Below are 21918 nucleotides of genomic sequence, written 5' to 3' on the forward strand. Positions count from 1 at the left end.
TAATTACAGGTAATGATTGATCAAAATGATCACTACAGCTAGCTTGAGACTTAAATTACAGAAAGAAATCACTTACAGACAATAGCAACTGACAATAGATTTGTCGAGTGTGTCTTGATTGTATAGCTGAAATAGTTCTGAATACTCAACGGTCACAGCTTTCTCATGGTAGTAATGATCCTTCTTGACATTCACCATGAGGGAATCTCTATTGGAAATCTTGGTAATGTCCATGTACCATTGATGCAATTCATACATTCTCGTTGGGAGCTTATTGACCTCGTCTGGCTCGACCAAAGGTTGGCCCTGGACATATTTCCATTTTATTTCCTCCTCTCTAGTCGGAGACATGGGCTCGATATCGAGGAGTTGTCCAACAGTGATCCCGATCGTTTCAGCCTGCGCAATATGCTCCTCGGTTATTACCACATCGCCCACCCCGGGAACGTTAACGGTTTGCCCACAATAATATTGGGCGCGCCTACTCTCATGTGTTGTTGGCACAACAAGCGGGGGGATTGATTGCGCCGCCTGTTCTCCCAGCTGGGGAACGGTTTTACCGCTCCTTTTGCCAGCTGATTTGCTCGAGCTCGAGCTCGCCTCTTTCTGTAGACGTGCTCGATTTAACTTCTTGATGTGGCGCTCATAGTCTGTGTCAACAGGCTTGGGAGCTGGTGCTCTAGCCATACGAATGAAGTGGTCAATCTTTTCCACAGGCACTTTCTCCCTTGGCGGCGGTGGCGGTTTCGGTGCAAAATGGGCTTCCACCTCGGCCTTCGATATGGCTACGTTTTCCTCCTCGGACTTGTCGTAAGGCCTCTGCGGAAGAGGCGCGAGGCTTGGACCATATTGAAATTGCTTGCCTCCGCCTGTACCTCCAGTACTACCTCGACTTGTACCGCTACGCACCATAGCTGAGGTGGCTCTCTTCTGTGATTGCTAAGGCGGCGAAGACGGCTGACGTGGCTGAGTTGGAGGAGGAGGAGTGGCCTGAAGCTGTGTCGGACTTGGAGGAGGAGTGGCCTGAAGCTGTGCCGGACTTGGAGGAGGAGTGGCCTGACGCTTTGCCGGACTTGGAGGAGGAGTGGCCTAAAGCTGTGCCGGACTTGGAGGAGGAGTGGCCTGACGTGTTGGTGGACTTGGAGGAGCGGGAGTCTGCTGACTCGGTGGCGGACTTCGACGAGGAGTCGGATGACGCAGTGTCGGTGGCCTTCGAAAGATGATGCGATCCTTTCTCCATAGGATGATACGATGGTTGGCCTCTCCCAGTGTGTGCTCATCGTCACCTCCAGGAATGTCAAGCTCTAGCCCCGAATATTGGTCCACCACCTCATCAACCAAGACACGAGCATAGCCCGCTGGAATCGGGTTGCAATGGAAGGTTGCCTCGGGGGGATTTGTAAAAGCAAGGGCGTCTGCCACCTTCATGGATATGTTCTTCATTTTGAAGTGTAGCTCGCAGTTAGTGTTCTCCATGATGTCATCCACTGGGTAGCTATCCAGCAATGCGTCGCCTAGGGCGGAACCCACGTTGCCTCTCGGCATGGATGGGACGGTGCTATCCAATGGTGGATCATCCGCTAGCTGCTGAGACCCCCTTTGCTGGCTAAGTGAGTCGATCTGCTCCTGCTGCCGCTAGAATTTGACTGCCAAGTCCGCGTGCGCTGATTCTAGGCCTTGAAGGCATTCATAGTCTAGCTTCCTCTGCTCCTCCTCCATCTTCCTCTTCTTCTCCTCTGCAATCTTCTTTCTCGCACGGGTTTTGTAGTCGGCGTTCCAGTCCGAAAACCCCTCATACCATGGAATAGCACCCATGCCTCGTGTTCTTCCTAGGTGTTCAGGATTTCCCAGGGCACGCGTAAGCTCGTCATTCGCTCTGTTTGGCTGGAACACCCCCGATCGAGCCTCTTCTATTGCAACAAGTAGCTTATCTTTGGCTTCGTCCAGACATGCCTTCTTCGAAACTTTGCCTGTCTTCGGGTCCAACTCCCCCCCATGCGCATAGAACCAAGTCCTGCACCTAGGGGGCCAGCTCAATGTTTCTGGAGTGACACCAGCATCCAGCATCTCTTTCTCAGACTTATCCCACTTAGGCATTCCCACCGCATAGCCACCTGGCCCCAGCTTATGGAACTTATCCTTTTTTGCGGCATTGGCCTTGTTTATTCTCGACCGTTCCTTAGATAATTCCGAATCCTTGAATTTCATGAAATCGTCCCAATGAGCACTTTGCTTCTCTAGTGTTCGCTCGAATACTGGAGTCTTCCTTCCTTCCTTGACGTACTTGGCCCATTCACAATTCTTGTGGTTCTTGAATGCAACCGCCATCTTCCTAAGAGCAGCGTCCTTGACTTTCTCCACATCTGCATCTGTGAAATGATCTAGTAGGGTGAAATGTTCCATGAGCGTTTCCCAAAGCAGAAGTTTTTGTCTGTCGTCGACAAAAGTAACTCCTAGACGTGGCTTTGCTGGCTCTCTCCATTCTTGAAGGGAGATCGGGAGTTGGTCCTTCACAAGAACTCCACACTGACGAATGAACTTGTCTGCAATCTTATTAGGCGCTAATGGTTCGCCATTAGGTTTGATGGCCTCGATATTGTACTTTACGCCCTCCTTCAACTTTTTGTTCGGGCCTCGTTTCCTGTTGCCTGAAGATTTGCTCGATCCGGATGGCTAAAGGAAGAAAGATCGATTTGTTAATATATGTTCAAGTCATTTAAAACATGTGATGATCACCAGATGCCTGCTTATATAAATATATATACCTCGCCGGTCTTTGTTGTTTCAAGATCAACAATTTCTTCGTCATGTTCATAGTTCATGACTTCATCAATTCGGTCGTCGCGATCGAATATCATATCACCCTCCCCGGTGTTGTTTAGATATTCGGAGCCATCATAATCTTCTTCATTCTGATCATCATCTGGCCCGCAAGGATTCCGTATGATATTGAACAGGGCCTCTTCTCCCTCTCTGCCGGTATTTTCCGCCATAGGTTTTGTTTAGCTAATCCAAAAGAAATATATTCAAATTACAATGCATGGATGCAATCAATTAATAAGGAAAAATTGAATCAATCATAGTACATAATAAGCATCATCGAATATAATCTCGAATATGTCATCTTGAATAATAGACATAATCTCGAATACATCATCTCGAATAATATATATAATCTTGAATAAATCATCTCGAATATTATATATCGAATACATCACAAGCTAGCTAGCTAGCTAATAAAGATCGAATACTAGAGAGTAATCTAGGCGGTGGACAACCAAAGTGAAGGAACCATCCCTGGATCATAGTTCGGGTGATCTCCCCAGAGAACCTGCCAGGTATTGGAGAACCTGACGTCCATAGCAGCCATGTAGCGATGGACGTGCTCGTCCTCCTCCCTGACACGGCGACGTACCACCTCCGGCAGGGCCGGCTCCCTCCGCACCAAAAGTGGCCCATGTGAACGCCACCAAAGGAGATGAGGGTCGACGATGGGACCTGGGGCCGGGTTCCTCACCAAGCATCGCGCCCCTAAAGGTAGCAACTCCCAGTGCCAGCCCGGCGGAGCCCAGTCCCGGACATGGGTCCTCTGAAGCAGGACGTCATCGCGAACGGGTCGACGGCGAGGATGCGGGCCGGGCATCGTCGACAACAAATACTATATGCCGCAAAAGTAAAGTAACATTTTTTAAATGATGGATTGTGATTTCATATATGCAAATTCTAAATTTTACAACTAAAACTAACATTTCTAATATTTCTATAACTAAAACTAACATTTCTAATATTTCTATAACTAAAAAACATTTCTATATAACTAAGATTTCTATATAACTAACATTTCTAATATAACTAACATTTCTAATATTTCTATATAACTAACGTTTCTATATAACTAACATTTCTATATAACTAACATTTCTATAACTAAAACTAACATTTCTAATAATTCTATAACTAAAAAACAGAAAGAATGCTAACAATTCTATAACAATGTGTGTGTGTGTGGTTGGTGGCTCGGGCAGGAGCTCACCGGTGAGGCGCGACGACGGTGGGCAGCGACAGGGACGGGGACGGGGCGGCGACGGGGACAGGGCGGCGACAACGGGGACGAGGACGGGCCGGGCGGGTACGACGGGAGGACGGGACGGGGCGCGGCGCGGCGACGGGGATGACGGGGACGGTGACGGCGACGGCGACGGACGGCGACTGGGACGGCGATGGATGGTGACGGGGGCGGCGAGAGGGGCGACGGCGACGGGGCAGAGGAGAAAGAAGCAGGGAGAGATGAGAAACTGACAAATTTTTTTTGAAGTGTTTTCTTATATAGAACCCACCTTTAGTACCGGTTGGAGCCACCAACCGGTACTAAAGGTCTGTTTTGGCCAGGCAAAGCGGCGGGAACCGCACCCCCTTTAGTACCGGGTCGTGGCGCCAACCGGTTCCCCCCCTTTAGTACCGGTTGGAGCCACGACCTGGTACTAAAGGGTGTGCGCTGCCAGGCGAGGGGCGCAAAAGTTTAGTCCCACCTCGCTAGCCGAGGGGCACTCGCACCTGCTTATAAGCCCCGTCGTCGCTGCTGTCTCGAGCTCCTCTCTTAAGCAGGCCTTCTGGGCCTACCTCTGCTGTGATGCCCTGTTGGGCCTACTGGGCTAGTGGGCCTGCATCCTGGCCCAACTAGAATTTGGGTTTCTAGTCGTATGCAGGCCACTGTGGCCCAGTAGGTGGGCTTTTTTCTTATTTTTTTGCTTTATTTATTTTTGTTTTATTTATTTTTGAGTTGTTTTTTGCTGTATTTAGAGTTTCTTTGTGAATATTTTTGCTTTAGGTACAAAAAATTACAAACTTTCTGTTAGTACCGATAGTTTACAAATTTGAATAGTTTAAATTTTGAATTATTTGAAATTTGTGTGAATCACTAGTTTGTGAATAACTTAACTTTGAAAATAGATTTTTCAGTGATTCTTTTTTCTTATGTTTAATATTAGTGTGTTTTATCATTATATTCAATTTGGTAATGCTTAGTTTATTTAAAAAATGAAATGGCTTTGTAACGGATGAGTTTTCGTCCGGAACCCTAATACTTCGAAAGATATTGTCAGTTTTGTACATGAAGTGCATCCAGTTTTTGCGGTAACCCTCTCTAGTTTTTTGCACATGCTATGTGGGTGAAATTATGATACCATGCCAACTTTCAACCTTTTCTGAGTTCATTTGAAATGCTTTTCAATTTCAGGGTCATTTAGCTAAAAAATTAGTAAATGCATGAAAGAATTTGCTTGCACATAAAATTTCTTCGCGTTTCAAATGCCAAAACACATAACTAGCTACCCTAACTATTACACAGATTCCCTCCTGGGTGTGAAACACAGAAGAAAGTGATGATAGTGAAGCCGATCACATCCCAGATCTTTGGGTGTGAAACTTTTTCTTCGCGTGTGTCCCTTTGCGCCGTAGCCATGGAAAATCTTCATCATTTAACTGGATGCTCGGGTCAATATTCACTGTGAATGGAGCAATTTCATCAAACTTTTCATAATCTCCTAACATGTCTGTCTTGTCATCCACTCCGACGATGTTTCTCTTCCCAGAAAGAACTATGTGCCTCTTTGGCTCATCGTACGATGCATTCGCTTCCTTATCTTTTCTTTTTCTCGGCTTGGTAGACATGTCCTTCACATAGAAAACCTGTGCCACATCATTGGCTAGGACAAATGGTTCGTCTGCATACGCAAGATTGTTGAGATCCACTGTTGTCATTCCGTACTGCGGGTCTTCCGTTACCCCGCCTCGTGTCATATTGACCCATTTGCACCGAAACAAAGGGACCTTCAAACCACGTCGATAGTCAAGTTCCCATATGTCCTGTATATAACCATAATATGTTTCCTTTCCCGTCTTGGTTTCTGCATCAAAGCGGACACCACTGTTTTGGTTGGTGCTCTTCTTATCTTGGCGATCGTGTAAAATGTATTACCATTTATCTCGTACCCTTTGGAAGTCATTATATTCGAAGATGGTAACTGGGACAGCAAGTACAAGTCATCTTCAATAGAGGCGTCATGCATGGTACGTGTCTGCAACCAGCTGGCGAGACTCCTGGTTTGTTCACGTGTAATCCAGTCATCAGACCGCTCCGGGTGTTTGGAGCATAGCAAATTCTTGTGTTCATCCATATACGGAGCCACCAAGGCGGAATTCTGTAGAACTGTGTAGTGTGCTTCAGTGAGAGAATGTCCGTCCATACATATTATTTGTTCCCCTCCTAGCATGCCTTTTCCATCCAGTCTGCCCTTATGCCGCGATTCAGCAACACCAATCGGCTTAAGGTCAGGAATAAAGTCAATACAAAACTCAATGACCTCCTCATTTTCATGGCCCTTGGAGATGCTTCCTTCTGGTCTAGCACGGTTATGAACATATTTCTTTAAGACTCCCATGAACCTCTCAAAGGGGAACATATTGTGTAGAAATAGAGGACCCAAAATGTTAATCTCTTCACATAGGTGAACTAGGATGTGCGTCATGATGTTGAAGAAGGATGGTGGGAACACCAACTCGAAACTGACAAGACATTGCACCAAATCATTCTCTAACCTTGGTATGATTTCTGGATCGATTACCTTCTGAGAGATTGCATTGAGGAATGCACATAGCTTCACAATGGCTAATCGAACGTTTTCCGGTAGAAGCCCCCTCAATGCAACCGGAAGCAGTTGCGTCATAATCACGTGGCAGTCATGAGACTTTAGGTTCTGGAACTTTTTCTCTGCCATGTTTATTATTCCCTTTATATTCGACGAGAAGCCAGACGGTACCTTAATACTTAGCAGGCATTCAAAGAAGATTTCCTTCTCTTCTTTGGTAAGAGCGTAGCTTGCATGACCCTGATGTATGACGTCTTTTCCGTGCATACGTTGCTGGTCCTCCCGTGCCTTAGTTGTATCTTTTGTCTTCCCATACACGCCCAAGAAGCCAAGCAGGGTCACACAAAGATTCTTCATCACATGCATCACGTCGATTGCGGAGCGGACCTCTAGGTCTTTCCAATAGGGCAGGTCCCAAAATATAGATTTCTTCTTCCACATGGGTGCGCGTCCGTCAGCGTCATTCGGAACAGGTTGTCCACCAGGACCCTTTCCAAAGACCACCTTCAAGTCCTTAACCATATCATGTACATCAGCACCAGTACGGTGGCGAGGCTTCGTCCGGTGATCCGCCTCACCTTTGAAATGCTTGCCTTTCTTTCTTACGGGATGCCTGCTCAGAAGAAATCGACGATGTCCCACGTACACATTCTTCTTACAATTAGCCAAATATATACTGTCGGTATCGTCCAAACAGTGCGTGCATGCGCGGTATCCCTTGTTTGTCTGTCCTGAAAGGTTACTGAGAGGAGGTCAATCATTGATGGTCACGAATAGCAATGCCTTTAGGTCAAATTCTTCCCCCATGTGCTCATCCCACGCACATACACCTGTTCCATTCCACAGTTGTAAGAGTTCTTCAACTAATGGCCTTAGGTACACATCAATGTCATTGCCGGGTTGCTTAGGGCCTTGGATGAGCACTGGCATCATAATGAACTTCCGCTTCATGCACAACCAAGGAGGAAGGTTATACAAACATAGAGTCACAGGCCAGGTGCTATGGTTGCTGCTCTGCTCCCCAAAAGGATTAATGCCATCTGCACTTAGACCAAACCATACGTTCCTTGCGTCATCTGTAAACTCCTTCCCGTACTTTCTTTTGATTTTTCTCCACTGCGACCCGTCAGCGGGTACTCTCAACTTTCCGTCTTTCTTACGGTCTTCTCTGTGCCATCGCATCGCCTTGGCATGCTCTTTGTTTTGGAACAAACATTTCAACCGTGGTATTATAGGAGCATACCACATCACCTTGGCATGAATCTTCTTCCTGGGGCGCTCGCCCTCGACATCACCAGGGTCATCGCGGCTGATCTTATAGCGAAATGCACCGCATACTGGGCAAGCGTTCAAATACTCGTACTCACCGCAGTAGAGGATGCAATCATTAGGGCATGCATGTATCTTCTGCACCTCTAGCCCTAGAGGGCAGACAGCCTTCTTTGCTTCGTACGTACTCTCGGGCAATTCGTTGTCCTTTGGAAGCATGTTCTTTATCATTACCAGCAACTTTCCAAATCCCTTGTCAGATACACCATTCTCTGCCTTCCATTGTAGCAATTCCAGTGTGGTGCCCAGCTTTTTCTTGTCACCTACGCAATTCGGGTACAACAATTTTTTGTGATCCTCTAACATGCGCTGCAACTTCTACTTCTCCAAATCACTTGCGCAGTTTCTCTTTGCATCGGCAATGGCCCGACCTAGATCATCAACGGGCTCATCCAATGCCTCTTCTTCAGCTTCTTCCCGCATTGTCGGCTCAGCTTCTTCCTGCATTACTGGCTCAGCTTCTTCCCTCATTGTTGTATCATCGTATTCAGGGAACCCATGGCCAGGATAGCTGTTGTCGTCCTCTTCTTCTTCATTGTCTTCCATCATAACCCCTCTTTCTCCATGCTTGGTCCAAACATCATAGTGGGGCATGAAACCGGACTCAAACAGGTGGACGTGAATGGTTCTTGACGTAGAGTAATTGTGACCATTCTTACAGCCAACACATGGACAAGGCATAAAACCATCCGCCCGCTTGTTTGCCTCAGCCGCAAGCAGAAAAGTACGCACGCCATTAATGAACTCGGGAGAGCATCGGTCTCGTACATCCATTGCCGGCTCATCTTCAATACACAGCACCGAAAACACCAAATTAATACAATACATAAAGTTCATACATAAAGATCATACAACACTTAAATGCAACAAACAAATAACTCTCTAGCTAAAGAATTTAAATGCAACAACAAATGCGATCAAGATCGCAACTAAGGTAACAATTGATCCAACAGCATAATGATACCAAGCCTCACTATGAATGGCATATTTTCTAATCTTTCTAATCTTCAAGCGCATTTTCTCCATCTTAATCTTGTGATCATCGACGACATCGACAATATGCAGCTCCAATTCCATCTTCTCCCCCTCAATTCTTTTCAATTTTTCCTTCAAATCCTCGTTTTCAACTTGATGGGCATAATTTGTCATAAACACGAAATGCAATGAATATTTTTAAAAGAGAATATACCACATCCGAATCATAACCCGGACGAGGGCCGACGGGGACGGATATCAAAACCATGGCACTATGTATAACAAACAACGTATGGGTAAGATAATTATATGAGTAACTATATATCGAAATCACATAAACATCAATTTTTTATATAAAACTTCATGAACAAGAGGCTCACCACAAGGTGGTGCCGGCGATGGGACGTTGCGAGTGATCGATGGTGGTTACGACGGAGATTTAGAAGGTACTAAGTAAACCACACCTACATATGCAAACTAAGTGTTATTTTTTTACCTCAAATTGCATATAAATCAAATACTAGCACATATATATAATTCCTCCAAAATTAATAAACTCAAAAATCAATCACTATATAAAGCATTGCACGAGCTAATCTAGCAATGAGAGATGAAAGGACAAAGTTGCTAACCTTTGTGATCATTTGAATGGATGGGGGCCTGCAAATCTTGACAAATTTTGGGCAAAATGTGTGATGAGCTTGAGAGGAAGAGGGAAAAGAACAGAGAGGAGAGGGGAAAGGGGAAGAATAGAGCGAGCTCGGGTGGACGAAGGGTCTATGTAGGACGACTTTTTGTACCGGTTCGTGATACGACCCGGTACTAAAGGTGCTGGAGGGGCCCCGGACTGACAACATCCTGCCACCACTCACTTTAGTACCGGTTCATGGCACGAACCGGTGCTAAAGGTTTGCCACGAACCGGTACTAATGAGAGCGGCCGGCTAGCCCTTGGAACCGGCACTAATGCACACATTAGTGCCGGCTCAAATTCAAACCGGCACTAATGTGCTTCACATTTGACCCTTTTTCTACAAGTGGTAGTTTCTTGTGCCATGCTTGATTAGCTATGAGTTATAATGGTTTACCTTGCGTGCCAACATGCTATTGAGATAGTTATGATGTGGTATCATAGGGTGATATCCTCCTCTGAATGATTTAAGTGACTTGACTTGGCGCATGTTCATGCATGTAGTTGAAACAAAATCAACATAGCCTTCATGATATTTATGTTCATGGTGGATTATATCCTACTCATGCTTGCATTTAGTGTTCATTAATTTTAATGCATGATCATGACTATTGTCGCTCTCTAGCTGGTCGCTTCCCAGTCTTTTGCTAGCCTTCACCTGTACTAAGCGGGAATACTGCTTGTGCATCTAATCCCATAAACCCCAAAGTTATTCCACATGAGTCCACTATACCTACCTATATACGGTATCTACCTGCCGTTCCAAGTAAATTTGTATGTGCCAAACTCTAAACCTTCAAATAAATATCCTGTTTTGTATGCTCGAATAGCTCATGTATCAACTAGGGATGTCGGTATCTTCCATGCTAGGCGGGTTATTCTCAAGAGGAGTGGACTCCGCTCCTCACTCACGAGAAAGTGGCTGGTCTCCGGGATGCCCAGTCCCATGCTTTATGCAAACTAAATCAAAATAATTGCAAAACCAAACTCCCCCTGGGACTGTTGTTAGTTGGAGGCACTCGTTGTTTCGAGCAAGCCATGGATTGATGTTTGTTGGTGGAGGGGGAGTATAAACTTTACCATTATGTTTGGGAACCACCTATAATGTGTGTAGCATGGAAGATATCGCCATCTCTTGGTTGTTATGTTGACAATGAAAGTATATCGCTCAAAATATTATTCACCTCTGTTTCAAAACCAAGCTCTGGCAGCTCTACAAATCCCTACTTCCCTCTGCGAAGGGCCTATCTATTTACTTTTATGTTGAGTCATCATCCTCTTATTAAAAAGCACCAGCTGGAGAGCACCGCTGTCATTTGCATTCATTATTGTTAGTTTACATTGAGTATGACTTGACTAGATCTCTTTTACCATGAATTACATTGTCTAGTCAGTCCTTGGTCTTTAAAGGTGCTCTACATTTATGTTTTGCAGTCTCAGAAAGGGATAGCGAGATCCCATCTTGTTATATCATATTATGATTGTTTTGGGAAAGTGTTGTCATCCGAGATTTATTATTATAGCTCGCTAGTTGATTATGCTATTGATATGAGTAAACTTGAGACCTATGCGTTATTGCGAATGTGGTTAGTTATAATCTTTGCTGAAAACTTGAATGTTGGCTTTACATATTTACAACAACAAGAGCAAATAGGGTTTGTAAAAGTTTTTCTTTATCACCTTCAGTTTATCAACTGAACTACTTGAGGACAAGCAAAGGTTTAAGCTTGGGGGAGTTGATACGTCTCTGTTGTATCTACTTTTCCAAACACTTTTGCCCTTGTTTTGGACTCTAACTTGCATGATTTGAACGGAACTAACCCGGACTGACGTTGTTTTCAGCAGAATTACCATGGTGTTATTTATGTGCAGGAACAAACATTCTCAGAATGTCCTGAAACTTCACGGAGACACTTTTCAGAAAATAAGAAAAATACCTGCCAAAGATGAAGGCCAGGGGGCCCACCACCTCTCCACGAGGGTGGGGGGCGCGCCTGCCCCCCTAGGGTGCGCCCTCCTACCTCGTGGGCCCCCTGTTGCCTCTCCGACTCCAACTCCAACTCTATATATTGTGTTTCAGGGAGAAAAAAATCAAGGAGAAGAAATCATCGCGTTTTACGATACGGAGCCGCCGCCAAGCCCTAAAAACTCTCGGGAGGGCTGATCTGGTGTCTGTTTGGGGCTCCGGAGAGGGGAATCCGTCGCCATCGTCATCATCAACCATCCTCCATCACCAATTTCATGATGCTCACTGCCGTGCGTGAGTAATCCATCGTAGGCTTGCTGGACGGTGATGGGTTCGATGGGATCTATCATGTAATCGAGTTAGTTTTGTTAGGGTTTGATCCCTAGGGTCCACTATGTTCTGAGATTGATGTTGCTATGACTTTGCTATGCTTAATGCTTTTCACTAGGGCCCGAGTGCCATGATTTCAGATCTGAACCTATTATGTTTTCATCAATATATGAGAGTTCTTGATCCTATCTTGCAAGTCTATAGTCACCTATTATGTGTTATGATCCGTTAACCCCGAGGTGATAGTAACCGGGATACTTACCAGTGATGACCGTAGTTTGAGGAGTTCATGTATTCACTATGTGTTAATGCTTTGTTCCGATTCTCTATTAAAAGGAGGCCTTAATATCCCTTAGTTTTCGTAAGGACCCCGCTGCCACGGGAGGGTAGGACAAAAGATGTCATGCAAGTTCTTTTCCATAAGCACGTATGACTATATTCGGAATACATGCCTATATTATATCAATGAACTGGAGCTAGTTCTGTGTCACCCTAGGTTATGACTGTTACATGATGAACCGCATCCGGCATAATTCTCCATCACCGATCCGTTGCCTACGAGCTTTCCATATATTGTTCTTCGCTTATTTACTTTTCCATTGCTATTGCTATCATCACTACAAAATACCAAAAACATTGCTTTTACTACTGTTACCTTTTGCTACCGTTACCACTACTATCATATTACCTTGCTACAAAACACTTTGTTGCAAATATTAAGTTTCCAGTTGTGGTAGAATTGACAACTCAGCTGCTAATACTTGAGAGTATTCTTTGGCTCCCCTTGTGTCGAATCAATAAATTTGGGTTGAATACTTTACCCTCGAAAACTGTTGCGATCCCCTATACTTGTCGGTTATCAACGTCGATGAGCATCTTGGTGACCTGCACATTGTTGATGACTGGGGAACACATCATAGGCAGGGTGCCAGCAGTGGCTGCGCACTTGAGATGATCCGCCGAGTTGAAAGTGATGGCGCATTGGGACCACCTGAGCGGGTGCGTGGCCTCGAGCTTGGGGAGAGCGAGCTATTTGAAGATGCATTGAGAGGTTGGGGCCTGAGCACCGCCCAAGATGCAGGCGATTGCACGCGGCTCCTGGAAGCCCCCAGCCCCCTCGTCCTGGTGGTGGTCGTCGTTCCTTCTCAGTGGCGGCAACGGGGGAAGACCAGCGTTGCCCTGGGGGCGAACCTCACGAGGCGGGCCCCTCCAGGCACCCTCACGAGGTTGGTCCTGCCAGCAGTCCTCACGAGGCCAGTCGCGCCATTCCTCGCGCGTGCCACGGTCGTCCCAGCGTCCGCCTCCGTGTCCTCCTCCGCGGTCGTAGCCCCGGTCGTTGCGCTCGGGGCGTCGACCGAAGCGTCCTTCCCATATGGCTCTGAGCTCTTGGCAGTCGCTGGTGTTGTGGGTGTTCAGCTTGTGGAAGGCGCAGAATGGTCGGTCATTCTTGGACGGCTCGGGCTGATCTCTGCCTCGCTTGGTGTCCGGCTCCGCTGCGAGCACTACTGCCTCTTTGCGCTTCACGTCCTTGGCCTTGGCCTTCTTCTCCTCCACTCCTGCGGCTGGCATCTCAAGGAGAGAGAGGCGCCCCTCCTCAGCTCTTGCGCACTTGGTCGCCAGGTTGAACAGCTCCTGAGACGTGCAAAGCTCCTCATGGATGGCCAGCTCTTCCTTCATCTTGACGTCACGGACGCCGTCTGAGAATGCGGAGATGATGGCTTCGTCCGTGACCTTGGGGATCTTGAGGTGGGTGTTGTTGAAGTGCTGGATGTACTTCTGGAGGGTCTCTCCTGGCTGTTGCTTGATGTGGCGTAGATCGCCGGTGGGCGGTCGCGAGTGCCCTGGAAGTTGGTGACAAAGCGGTCGCGCATCTCGTCCCAGGAGGAAATCGAGCCGTGCTGCAGGTTCAGGAGCCAGGAGCGGGCCCCATCCTTGAGAGCCATGGGAAACCAGTTCGCCATGACCATTTCGTCACAGGAACTCCGCGGGGTCGGCGGTGCCGTCATATCGAGGAGGTAGATCTGGCTTGAACTTGCCTGACCAGGCAACGCTACACCGTTCGGGGTTGAAGACATGGCAGCCAGCCGGGGACCGCTTCTGAGGCGGAGCTTGGTCTTGGCGAGGTCCGCGTTGCGCCACTGCAGGCGGCACGCGGTCTTGACGAGGTGGCGCGGGGAGCACCGGTGCAGCTTCTCGTGGCCGTGGGATTTCTTGGCAGCTTCTTTCTTCATGCGCGGGCGCCGGGAGCGGTGGATCACGCCGCGGAGGCATGCGCCTTGGTGCCAAGGCACCGTCTTGGGGTCGAGGCGGTGGAGGCATTCCATGAGCCCCCCGTGGTGCGGACGAGTTCGGTGACGCGGTCGAGCCACTCCTCGTAGAGGTCGTCGACGGGGCGGTAACACAGGAGATCGTTCGCCGCGATGAGCGCGGCTCGTGCCTCCATGGGAGCACGGTCCACGTGATACGAAGAACCAGCAGGGGTGAGTGATGGAGTAGCGGTGCGCCCGTCCTGCCGCACTAAAGGATGCCGCGAGGACGCCTGCTACTCGTTCCCCAACCGGCCGGTGGCAGCGTTGGCGGCGAGGGGCGGAGAACGACAAGGTGGCCCGCCAACGGGAGTCGTCTAAGCGACGCGGGCGGTGAGGGCAGCCTGATGCTCAACTCGAGCACGATGAGCGTCCGACATGGAGACGACGGAGCGACGGAGCGACGAACTGACAGAAAGGAAGCTACGGCGCACCCCTACCTAGCACGCAAAATGTCGGATGTGGGGCTCCGACTAACCCTTAAGGTCCGAACACCGGGGTGCGCGCGAAGTCTTTCCCTCCTACCGATCTACGCTCTAGCTCGCTAAGATCTTGTGGACGAACTCGACGAACTCACAACACAGAAAGACACGAGATTTATACTGGTTCGGGCCACCATTGTGGTGTAATACCCTACTCCAGTGTGGTGGTGGTGGATTGCCTGTTGGGCTGATGATGAACAATTACAGGGGAAGAACAGCCTCCTGAGGTTAAGGTGTTCTTGTGCGTATGAACTTGTGGCATGAGGGTTCGATCTTCCCTCCTCGTCCCTTGCCTATGGTGCTGGCTAGTCCTATTTATAGAGGCTCTGATCCTCTTCCAAAATATTGAGCAGGAAGGGAGCCAACAATGGCGGGCAAATTTGAAGGGGGACAGCTAGTACAAGCTATCATGACAAAAGCGGTCTTCGCCTACGCAAAGCTCTGGTGGTGACGTCGTCTTGGGCTCCACGATGACCTCTGTCTTGCCGTCCTTCTGGTCTTGGTCTTGTTGCACCGAAATGGCAACCTTTGCCTGACGCCTCGGTACTCCACGGCTGCGCTTGCCTCCTTTACACCAAAGAGGAAACAAGGACGCTCCACGCGCTAGCGCCCGCCTGGTGTCAATCGTCATGGCTCACGTCACGAGAGCCTCATGAGGTTCGTCTCACCTTGATATCTCCGCTCCTCGTGAGCCTGCCTAGCTAGGCCACTCCAGAGGAGGTCTTGCGTCGTCCGCCTCGCGAGGCTTGGACCCTCGCGAGGGTCTTGGGGGCCTTGTTGACGAAGATGGGCCGTACGGCGTGCTGGCTCAGCCACGCCGTGGGCCGCAGGCAGGCAAGTCTGGGGACCCCGTTCCCAGAACGCCGACAGCGACGGCGGAATAAATTTTTTGGAGCTCACTTTGGTGGTTTCTAGATTTTAGGGAATTTATAGGCCAAGAATCAGGCCAATAGGAGTCACAAGCTCACACTTAGCCCCTAGAGCGTGCCATCTGAGCTTGTGGCTCCCTCGAACATCGTCTGGTGTATCTTCGAAGTTTCTAGGGTCTCTTCTGGTCCAGAAAAATCACCGTAAAATTTCATCATGTTTGGACTTCATTTGGTATGGTTTTTCTGTGAAACAACAAATTAGGCAAAAACACATAAACTGGCATTCGGCCTAGGTTAATATGTTAGTCCACAATAATGATATAAAGTGGCATATAAAGCATACAAAATTGGTAATATAATAGCATGAAATAAAAAAATTATAGATACGTTGGAGACATATCAATCCTCTGTACTTCGTATCCAGTTCGCATTAATACAATGAAAGAAGGACGTAGGGTATTACCTCCTCTTGAAAGCCCAAACCTGGGTAACCATCATGCCTCCTCTTACCATCATGACAAGGCTACGAGATCGGGACCCCCTACCCAATATCTACTGGATTTAGCTCTGACATTGGTGCCCCATATAGGTCCCTCCGCGTAGCTGAAGCGGCATGATGGCACACCTCCATATCAACTAGCGCATCGATTATGGATTAACCCTTTTTCCAGGACAATTTTTTGCCTTTAGTAGCATTACCTCCATGGGTTCGATTGGCCACCTCGGCCAGATTGTGATATTCGCTCTAGCTAGGTCGGATCGTTAGATTCGGAAACCTAGAATGGACCGCTGATTCTCACGGTGAACTGGTGTTTTCGAGTTGGGTGTCAAACCAGATCGAAGATCGCTCTGACACACTAGTCCAAGACTCGGAATTAATCGCAATCTTGGATGATGGTGTAATGCCTACCTCAGATCCTAGTTTGAGTCTGGAGCCAAGCACTACCATTACGGACAGGCATCTAGCCTACCATTGGAAAAACCCGAGGCCATGTCATATCGGACCTCGGACAAATTCCCATTGGACCCGACCATCGAGCTGGCCATGAATGAAGGCGATAAGAATCTCCTGAATGAAATGTTAGGTTGAATTCAGAAGCTTGAAATTTCAGATTATCAGACCTTGGTTAATGATCAGATCTGGGAGAAACTAGGAGAGGTTGGGATTTTCAGCCCACCCACCATCCATCTAGTTGCTAATGTCAAAGATTTAACCGACGTTTTAGCCAGCGCCGTCATGGATGAAGTCGTCGGCGAAACTTAAGACACTGCTCCACCACTAGCAATCAATCACACCGGCAAGTGGGACACGACCTCCACCTATGATGTCTAAATGGTAGACACCCCTGAGGGAGACCTGGATTAGGGGGTCTTCGGACAGCCGGACTATATCCTTTGGTCGGACTGTTGGACTATGAAGAAACAAGATTGAAGACTTCATCCCGTGTCCGGATGGGACTCTACTTGGCGTGGAAGGAAAGCTAGGCAATACGGATATGTATATCTCCTCCTTTGTAACCGACCTTGTGTAACCCTAGCCCCCTCCGGTGTCTATATAAACCGGAGGGTTTTAGTCCGTAGGACAACATACAATCATACCATAGGCTAGCTTCTAGGGTTTAGCCTCTGTGATCTCGTGGTAGATCAACTCTTGTACTACACATATTATCAAGAATAATCAAGCAGGACGTAGGGTTTTACCTCCATCAAGAGGGCCCGAACCTGGGTAAAACATCGTGTCCCCTGCCTCCTGTTACCATCCGCCTTAGACGCACAGTTCGGGACCCCCTACCCGAGATCCGTCGGTTTTGACACTGACATTTGTGCTTTCATTGAGAGTTCCTATGTGCCGTCGCTGTTAGGCTTGATGGCTCCTACGATCATCGATAGAGATGCAGTCCAGGGTGAGACTTTTCTCCCTGAATAGATCTTTGTACTCAGCGGCTTCGCACTGCGGGCCAACTCACTTGGCCATCTAGAGCAGATCGAGAGTTACGCCCCTGGCCACCAGGTCAGGTTTGGAAGCTTAAACTACACGGCCGATATCCGCGGAGACTTGATCTTCGATGGATTCGAGCCCCTGCCTTGCGCGTCACACGGTCACGATGAGTACGATGTAGCTCTACCATCAGACAGTGTTCAGGAGACCGCACCGGCAACTGCTCCGACCCTCAATTCGGAACCAGTTGCGCCTTCCATGGACGGGTGGATAGACCCCGCCACGGAGGCCACACTTTCATCGGCGATCGAGCCGAATATCGACCTTACCCTTCACGAGAGCCGTGACGCCGAATTCCCGGATTCCTCCCCGGCCACGGACTCCGAACCGCCTGCGCCCGTACCTGTCCAATCCAATTGGGGGCCGATCATGGAGTTTACCTCCGTGGATATTCTTCAGCACTCGCCCTTCGGCGACATTCTGAACTCATTAAGGTCTCTCTCCCTGTTAGGAGAGTCCGGGCCAAACTATGTTCGGCAGAATGGGGATGCGGATGACGAAGAAATTCGCCGCCCACCCACCGCCCACTTAATAGCCACTATCGACGATTTGACCGACATGCTCGACTTCGACTCCGAAGACATCAACTGTATGGACAATGATGCAGGAGACGAACAGGAACCACTGCCCACAGGGCACTGGACGCCCACTTCATCATACGATGTATACATGGTGGACACACGCAAGGAAAACGACGACGAGGAATGGAAGGACGCAACGAAGGACTGTTCCCCCAAGAAGCAGTCAAAGCGGCGGCATAAGCGCCGCTCCAGATCCCGCCTCAACAGAAACAGCGGTCATATAGACCCAGCAATAGAGCAGGGTGAGCCATCGCCCGACCAAGGCAACGCGGAGAATCAAACCAAAAAACCCGAATCCGCCAAAGATAACAGTCCGGACGATATCACACCGGACAGACGCCCGAAGCAACAGAATGCCCACCAAAGGCTTGTTGCCACTGCGAGGAGTCTGAAAAAGCAGAAGCAAAGGCTCAGGGTCACGCAAGACACACTCAGAATCTGATGGAGTGAAGTACTCAACACTGCAGCAAAGTACGGTAGTAATCGCCACACCAAGAGCTACCCGAAGCGAAAATTGCTACCTGAATTCGACGAGGAGGCCTTAGATCCCCCGCAATTAGAAAAGAAAACGGCCATCCGGTCGGATAGACGACCTCGCGGCCAACATAGAGTGGCAAACGACACCGCACATAAGCTAGTACGTGATCCACGCGAGGAATTGCATCAAAAGGATGGCGCAACCAGATCCATATACGGGCCACGCAAGCGCGCTCCAGTATGCAATACAACACAACAAACATCCAAACACCACGGTACACCCAAATACAGGGGTGCTGCACACCCCCTATGTTTCACCGATGAGGTGCTGGACCATGAATTTCCAGAGGGATTCAAACCCGTAAACATAGAGGCGTATGACGGAACAACAGACCCTGGGGTCTGGATTGAGGACTATATCCTCCACATCCACATGGCTCGAGGAGACGATCTCCATGCCATCAAATACCTACCCCCAATCTCAAAGGGCTAGCTGGCACTGGCTTAAAAGCCTCCCCGAAAACTCCATTGGAAGCTGGGAAGAGCTCAAAGACACCTTTCGGGCAAATTTTCAAGGGACCTATGTCCGACTGCCGGATGCAGACGGTTTAAGTCATATAACCCAACAGCCGGAGAGTCAGCCCGAAAGCTTTGGAACATGTTCCTCACTAAGAAGAACCAAATAGTCGACTGTTCGGATGCAGAAGCCTTAGCAGCTTTCAAACACAGCGTTCGAGACGAATGGCTCACCAGACACCTCGGCCAAGAAAAGCCGAGAACAATGGCAGCATTAACAAGCCTCATGACCCGCTTTTGCGTCGGCGAGGACAGCTGGTTAGCCCAATGCAGCACCAGCGACCCAAGTACATCCGAAGTCAGGGATGGAAACGGGAAATCACGACACAGCAAAAACAAGCGCCGGAATAAAGAAGACAGCCCGAAGAGCGCGGCAGTAAACACCGGATTCAGAAGCTCTCGGCCAGGTCAGCAGAAGCCGCCCTCTAAAGGCGACAGAGACGAATTGTCCAGCCTAAACAAGATTCTGGACCAAATATGTCAGATCCATAGCACCCCCGACAAACCTGCAAATCATACCCATAGAGAATGTTGGGTCTTCAAGCAGTCCGGCAAGCTCAACGCCGAACATAAGGGGCAGGATACACCAAGCGAAGACGAGGACGAGCCTCGCAAGCAAAGCACTGGGGAACAGAAGAAATTCCCACCAGAAGTCAAAACAGTCAACGTGTTACACGTAATAAATGGGAGAAACAAAGCGGCACTCCTAGAGACACATGCCCCAGGGCCTATCACCGCGGAGTTCTGCCACTGGTCGTTCCAACCGATCACTTTTGACCATCAGGATTATTCATCAAGTGTGCGGCGGGCAGGATGGGCTGCCCTGGTATTAGACCCAATAATAGACGGACACCACTTCACATGAGTTCTGATGGACGGTGGCAGCAGTTTAAACCTGATATATCAGGACACAGTACGCAACATGGGGATATACCCAGCAAAAATTAGCCATAGCAATACTTCCTTTAAAGGAGTAACGCCAGGCCCAGGAGCCCATTATACGGGCTCCCTGCTACTAGAGGTTATATTCGGCTTCCCCGATAACTTCCGCAGCGAAAATTTAACCTTCCACATTGCTCCGTTCTAAAGTGGCTATCAAGCACTACTCGGACACGAAGCTTTCGCTCGCTTTAACGCAATACTGCATTATGCTTCCCTCATGCTTAAGATGCCCGGTCCACGCGGCATCATTACAGTAAATGGAAATATTAAGCGCTCCTTGCATGCGGAAGACCATGCGGCTGCCTTGGCAGTCACACACTAAACGGCCTCACTAACTAAAGCATCTGACAGGTCGTTAAGACCACGGACACGGTTGGACGAGTCCGGTACAGCTATATGTAATTGATACAGGTTTTATGGCCATACCCCTTGCCGGTGTACAAAAAGAGGGGTACACTTTTTTGTACCCCTATAACTGTGCACAGATAGTCTGAGCCACAGGCACCACCACACCAAGCAAGGCAAGGGAGGTGAGCCAGGGTAAGACCGAAGCTCAAGGGAACTAGGAGACAGCTTTGGCAACCCCGGCAAGACCCTTGCCACGGCGACTCGCCCCACGCCTACGGAGCAAATTACCCTTGAGTCCACTGCCCCCAAGGGGCAAGGATTCGGGAGACATCCCCGTCGTGGCATGCAGATCTTTGTGAAGACATTCAAGATCAGATACGCACTAAGAAGACGACGACCTTTGGCGAGATACCAGCCAGGGAAGACCACGAGACCCCCGGCAAGCGCCTTGCCGGGGATGACAGCAGGCGCCTCGGCAAGACCCTTGCCGGGGCCCCGGCAAGACCCTTGCCAAGGACATCCACAGGGCCACCATCAGGCCCACACCGACATCTTTGGCGTGCCAGGTAGGGGGCACAGTTGTGAGAATTGGCTCTAGCAGTTAGCCCAACACTTCTTCGTCTTCGTGGCCCTTGGAGAAGAAAGGAGGCCAGAAGATCGGCACTCGAGCGACTGCAAACAGAAGCTAAGTTGCACTGAACCCTTATTTGTTCTATCCTTCTTATATGAGATTATTCCCCCCCCGGAGATGTCACGCCTTTGTATGAGAAACCTGCACGCCAGGGGGCTCTCCCACGATCGGCAACGCCCTTGCCCTGTTTCGAGTCCACTCAACAGCTCAAGCGGCTGCGTCGAGAATGGCAGAGTAGCCTTCCGCGATCAACAACGCTCTCGATTCTGACTCGAGTCAAGCTCGACAGTTCGACCGGCCGTGTTCAGAACGGTAAGGTGGCTCATCCGGCAGCACGCATACCCGGTAGGCCCATGGGGATCCGTCCCCAAAACGCCGCTAGGGGCTTCCGCGCCGGTGAACCTACCCAATCGATGTAGGGCGCGCATACAAAGAGAAATTGAACGGGGAAATAACGTGCATGAAAATTAAGAGTACTGCAAAAGTTATGTTACATCACATCATTGCTGCGGTTCTGACTAAAGATAAAATTTGTCTTGGTCGGGAACCTGCAGCGGCGAAGAAGAACGGGATGCCTAATCCCGGCGCTGGCCTTCCACCCTCTTGATTTCGTCGATACTGCTGATGATGGGCTTGATGCGCTCCTTGAGCACCGTGAGGTCAGTACCATCCGGCAAGCTATCCATCGCGGCTTCGAAGTCGAGGTCAGGATTCCAGTACGCCATCTTGGTGAGGACCTTGGTCACGACCCCCCGGCAAAGTCGCCGGGC

This window comes from Triticum urartu, chromosome 2, assembly GCF_003073215.2.
Source record: "Triticum urartu cultivar G1812 chromosome 2, Tu2.1, whole genome shotgun sequence".
NCBI lineage: Eukaryota > Viridiplantae > Streptophyta > Magnoliopsida > Poales > Poaceae > Triticum > Triticum urartu.